Here is a 6,000-nt window from a genome sequence, read left to right as displayed (position 1 = left end):
AAAAATAACTTATGAAAATCTTGGTTTATAACAATAAACATATTTGGTTGGTAAACATATTTTAGTTACACACATATATATATATATAGAGAGAGAGAGAGAGAGAAAGAAATGGGTAGGTGCAAAATTAATAAGTGCTAAATGGGTTTTCTTGCCCTTCCAGTATTGGTTTTGACCCCATAAATGTGTTGGGCATGATCAATTTATGAGGAATCCATACCAAGATCATGTGTTTTCAATGAAAAAATGATATTTAGAGCCTCAAAATTTTACAAAGATTTTGGACCGTTGTTTTTTTGAACCTTATAAAAACCACCCATGTGTCGGAATCGAATAATTCAAGAGCTGATTCCTATAAAATCAAGAAACTAGATCACATTTGTACGGTCAAAATTAAAACAAAAAAACCCATTTAGCATGAATCTTTTAGCACCTACCCATTACTCTCTCTCTCTATATATATATATATATAGAGAGAGAGAGAGAGAGCATAGGTGCTTATCAATATACTTATCCATGCGCGCTGATGGACAATCATGAGAAAAAAAAAACTAATCAAAAACGAGTTTTCCTGGAAAAAAAACTTTTAGTGGCACTTTTTGGAGCTGGTACCTTTAGCCATGCACAAAAAGCACCAGTAAAGGCCATAGGGATGTGCTCGAAGCGCCGCTAAAGGCCATAGGGATGCAGTCATCATTACAAAATTGTAATGATACACGCATCCCTTTTACCTTTAGTGGCCCTTTTTTGAGCACCCGCTAAAGTGCCTTTTTGCTCATTTTTGTGTCAAAAGCACTGTTTTATCATTTTTTTCGCTGACCGTCCATCAAGCCCGCAATGGACGATTAGCTTGATTAAATAGGTGCTCAAGTACCTATTCATCAAGCAGCTATGCAATACTCTCTCTCTCTCTCTCTCTCTCTATATATATATATATATATATATATATATATATATATATATAGAGAGAGAGAGAGAGAGAGGTGCATAATGAAATATGTTTAATTCTACATGCTTAATGGGATTTTAAAGTTTTTTTTTTTATTTTGATCGTTCATATGTGATCTATGTACTTGATTTTATTGGGATCAGCTCTTGAAGTGTTCGATTTAGAAAAAATCAACCATCCAAAATCTTTGTAAAATTTGAGGCTCCAAATATCATTTTTTCATAGAAAACACATGATCCAAGTGTGGGTTCCTCATAAATCAACCACTCCCAACACATTTATGAAGTCCAAACAATGAAAAAAACAACTAAAGAATAGAAAAATTCATTAAGCACCTACCCATTTCTCTTATATATATAAGCGCACTTCTCAAAGTTCAATGATGGCAGCGCTGAGCAAATTTGTAAGCGTTTTCTTCCTTGTTTTAAAGACCTGAGCTGCCTTGCAGGTGAAGATGGGATTTCAAATTTGTCTAGAACTTGTGTTAGGATGAGAAAAAAAAGGGTTATTTTAATCCTATTTTGGCAAGTATAAACTAATAATGAGTCGTGAAATCCCAGATTTTAAGCGATTAAAAATGTGAGATAGTTTCTTACCTAATTTCACATGTAAAATAATTTTTGCTGAAAGGTGATTCCTTATTTCTTTAATCTAAAACCTACATTAGAAAGATAGTACAGAGAGAGATGAAAGTACTTTAATAGTTAAAACAGAAAAGAAAGGTTAAGAGAAAGAACATACGTGAAATAATAATTACATATGAAAGCTATGTTAAAAAGCAACAGAAAACGAGCGCTCCAAAGATTAAGAATTACCAACACCAACCAACTTGGAAATCTACCGAATGATTACGATCACAATACCAAGATGAGAACCCACACGCGCATACACTGACGTGGGGCGCATGCATCGCCACAATCATGCTGAACTATTGATGATCACTGTCCTCCTTCCTGTCGTTGTCAACTGAGGGGGAAAAAACATGATTCAAACCCACCTCAGACTAATGCAGGGCTTGACCTGATACTGTGCACCCCAGTGATGCAATTTAACCTATAGAGAAGCTAGTGCTTGAATATGGTAGATTTCTTCCCACAGCCAACCCCTACCCCCTCTTCAGTTTTTCATTTGCAGATGAAAGAGACATAAAGCCAAACACAACCTGCTTCCATAATTCCATTACCACCATCATGACACTGACACAACTTACTGACCCCATCATCACCAAAAACTATTTTACTCTTTTACAATGTTCAATCGTTCATTTGAATACGAAGCAAATCCTACCCCAATTTTCCACAGAAAGGGAAATAACAAAAAGAACAGAGCCCAAGGCAATACGTTTATTCATAGAAAAGAACACTTCATAGATTTCCATCACAGGGAAAATGGATCAGATAAAACGTTTTATGTGAAACAATCAACACAGAAGTGACACCTGTCCTATGTAGTGGGATCCACCAACTAATAGGACAGGTGTCATGCCCTGTGTTGGCGTTTTATAACAGCTTTATAAAACACCATGTTACCTATCGGCTCCGATAAAAATTATATAAAGCACCACATATTCAACCAATCAAAGAACCGCAATTAACAGAAAGCAGAACAACCCATATACCACAACCTTCTTTTCTCTTTTTTGCAAATCACAGTACATCAGAACCCCTTTAGTTGCCTACACAACCGGAACCAAATCACCTCAAAGTTTTGTGAAGCAAGAAGAAACAAAAAGTCCATCCTGATTTTTTGTTCTATTAATCAAAGAAAAATGGATGGATCACATGCAAACAGGAATCGAGGACAACCACTACCAACCAAAGAGCACAGAACTCGTTAGTTGCATTCAATGTCCACATACTGAATCCCACAAAAGCTTTAAAGAATGCCGTAAATTTGAAATTTTGGAGTCGATATGCCTGTTCAAAAATAGAAGGGCTACACTGAATCCCCACCGCCTAAGAAATCAAAACAAAACCCAGAAATCCAAGCTTCCGAATTGATGAAAAGCTTCATGAGAAAACAGAAAAAAAGGAAAAGGGCACCAAAACCAGAAAAACCTGAACAATAGTGAACACGGTGTTAATGAATTAATGGTTATCTTTATATAACAAGAATCACAACCCACCTAAGCAATCAGAAAAAAATACAAACCCCTATCTTCATTAAACCTCTCCACGAAAGGATTGGATTGAAAAAAGAGAGAAAAAAAAACAGAGAGAAGAGATGGTCCAACCTCAGTAATCAGGCATCAATTGGCTAACCTTGCCCTCTTCAGCAGCAGTCATCCCTTGCTCGGTGACCCTCAACCAGATACAAACCGCGGTGAAACTGATCACCAAACTCAACAAACCGCTCCCCAATCCAATCCCCACGATCGCAATCACGGAGAGGCTCTTGCTTCTCATGGGGGGTAGCGGGTATCCGTAGAGATCCTTGTTCCCGGCGAAGGAGCTCGCATTGAACCTCGGCAGGTTGCCACTCCGGTTCGCGAGCAGCACCGGAATCGGCCCGGAGAGCTGGTTGTAAGAGACGTCGAAGGAGTTGAGCCTGACCAAGTAGCCCAATTGCTGTGGTACGGGGCCGGTGAGCTCGTTTCGGTGTAGGTCGATGACGTTGAGGTAGGTGCAGAGGGCGAGCTGGGGAGGGATCAGGCCGGAGAGGCGGTTGGCGGAGAGGTTGAGGACGGCGAGGTTGACGAGGGACTGGAGCTCGGTGGGGATGGGGCCGGAGATCTGGTTGGAGGAGAGGTCGAGGGTCTGCAGGTTGGAGCAATTGGAGAGGAAGGGGGAGAGGGAGCCGCGCAGGGAGAGGCCGACGAGGGCGAGCTTGTAGATCCGGTCGTTGTTGCAGGTGACGCCCTCGAGGTCGGAGATGACGCCGCGGCAGGGGGTGGCCAGCGCCTCCTTGGTCCAGTGGGCGAGCTTCCCTGACGGGTCCTCCAGGCTCTGCTTCAGGTTCGAGAGGCAGGCCTGGTCGTCGGGATCGGCCATCGACGGGCCCAAGAGAGAGAGGCTGTAGAACACGAGCATGAAGGAAGTGAGGAAGACGCCCATTTTGGGGAAGAATGAAGAGGACGAACAAGTTATGGGTTTGGCGCTTTAGATAGATATGTCTAAAGAGAGAGAGAGAGGGCGTTAGAGAGAGAGAGAAGAAAGATCGAGGGTTTTAGGTATTCATGGTGATGGTGGTGGTTGTGGTGATGATTTGATGTGAGAGAAATAAGAATGGGGAAAGAAAAATTAGTGGGTATTTATGAGTATCGTCTTTTGAGAGAGAGAGAGAGAGAGCCCAAAAGTTTAGGGATTCATGGTTTTGGCCCGGCAGGGAGAGAAGATAAGAATGGGGAAGAGAAAATTTGTGGGTTTTTGTACTTGTGGATTTTAGAGCGAGGCAAGAAAGAGTTGGGTAGAGAGAGAAAGAGTGGGTGGTGGTGGTGATGGTGGTCAAGGAGGGAGACAGCAGATTTTGGGTAAATAAAGGTCATCCATGGTTGAGAGAGAGAGGATTTTAAGTGACGTAGATGCCCTTGGAAAATGTCAGGAATAACAGAGAAGGGCAGAGTTTTTTTTTCTGCAACTTCGAGTTCAGAGTGGCATCTATTGCTGGAGGATGGTGTTTTCGCCGTTTTAGGGGGACGTCTTTTGTTAAACGTGAGGTGTGTTTGAGTGGTACTTTTCGTTGAGAATGGTGGCGAGTCCAGTGGTTCTGTAAGTAAGAAGAAGAGAGGAAAGGGAGGTTGGGGTCGTGAAGAGTCTTTATGGAGGCCATGACTTTCACGTCTTAAGAAGGAGAAGCATTAAATATTGCAGCGTACTACTCGTTGTTGTTGTATGTATGCATGTATTTATGAAAAATGCATTTACTTGGTGAACTCGATCTGCAAGTGGGACTCGTGTCCTCTTTTTCAGCTGACCTGCTTGGCTGCACAGACCTATGTTCCATTTAAGATAGCATCACGAATATGGCAATTTCCTGGACAATAATTCTCGAGTCTCAGTGTATTATTTGTGAGATGTACCTGTGGAAATCAAGGATGTATATTGGCAATCAGCTACTCAAGGGTTCCGATATTAAGCCCCGTCTACCATTGGATACATCCAGTGCAAGAGCACATTTTTTTTTATATATATATATTTACGAAGAGAAACCGCTGGCTTTGCCTGCCGTACTTATGATCACTGTCCTGTCCTGTCCTGGCAGCGCAGCATATAAAACTCATGTTTGGGTGGAAAAGAAGGAGAAATCAACCAAAACTACAGTTAAGTCCAGCAAATTTTTTTTTTGTTTGTTTTTTGAAAGGCAAGCTGGAGTTAGGTGGACCCCTATAGAACAACAGCCACCCCATGTGGCAGAGGGATTCGATGCTGGGCTAAGCCAAGCATACCTACCACCATATGACACCACTTGATTGGGACTTGGATTTCCCTTCAGTTTTAGATCCAAACTACTCGACAGGAGTGACCCCACATGGGATACCCCCACCCAAATAACATGTAGCTGGGTGCACTTATTAATATATACAAATATTAAGATCAGGCTGGGTTGGGTGGTTTATCTAACAAAAATCATGAGTCCAACCCAGTCCACATACTAAGATTGGCTTTGTGTTGGCTGGTGTTTTATGCCCTTACACGGGTATCAGGTTTGGGTCAGGTTGTGTACCAGATAGATACCCGACCCAAGGTCGACAGCCTATTGACAGCATCTTCTTTTCTTGGTTGCCCATTAAAAGTCCAAACATTCATCGGAAAATGAATCTACGGCAGCACATATTCCATTTGATTGTTATGAAGCCATCAACAATGTTGACGCCAATTCAAAGTGTTTCTCAAATCAATATTGGATTTTTCATACAAGTAACAGATTGCTTTTCAATTGCAAATACAAGACCTTTCCATTCAAATATGTTTCTTCCAATTTTTTTTTTTTTTTTTATATTTACACAGAGAAACCGTCTCCGGGATCACAGATTTAGCTGCACTGACTTTGCCTGTTGTACTTATAGTAAAATGTTCTGGCTGCGTAAAACTCTGTGGGCTTAACCCTTGGTT

The 6,000-nt window shown here is 41.3% G+C and overlaps 1 pseudogene; it reads right to left on the bottom strand.

Moving 5' to 3' along the window:
• Positions 1-2,905: 2,905 nt before the first annotated feature.
• LOC149842179 (receptor-like protein 44 pseudogene) lies at positions 2,906-4,280 on the bottom strand (annotated as a pseudogene).
• Positions 4,281-6,000: the final 1,720 nt, after the last annotated feature.

Source organism: Nuphar pumila, chromosome 3 (assembly GCF_984573655.1).
Source record: "Nuphar pumila chromosome 3, dmNupPumi1.hap1.1, whole genome shotgun sequence".
NCBI classification, from domain to species: Eukaryota; Viridiplantae; Streptophyta; class Magnoliopsida; order Nymphaeales; family Nymphaeaceae; genus Nuphar; species Nuphar pumila.
The sequence above is the reverse complement of the archived record's forward strand: the minus strand, read 5'-3'. Positions and strand labels throughout refer to the sequence as shown.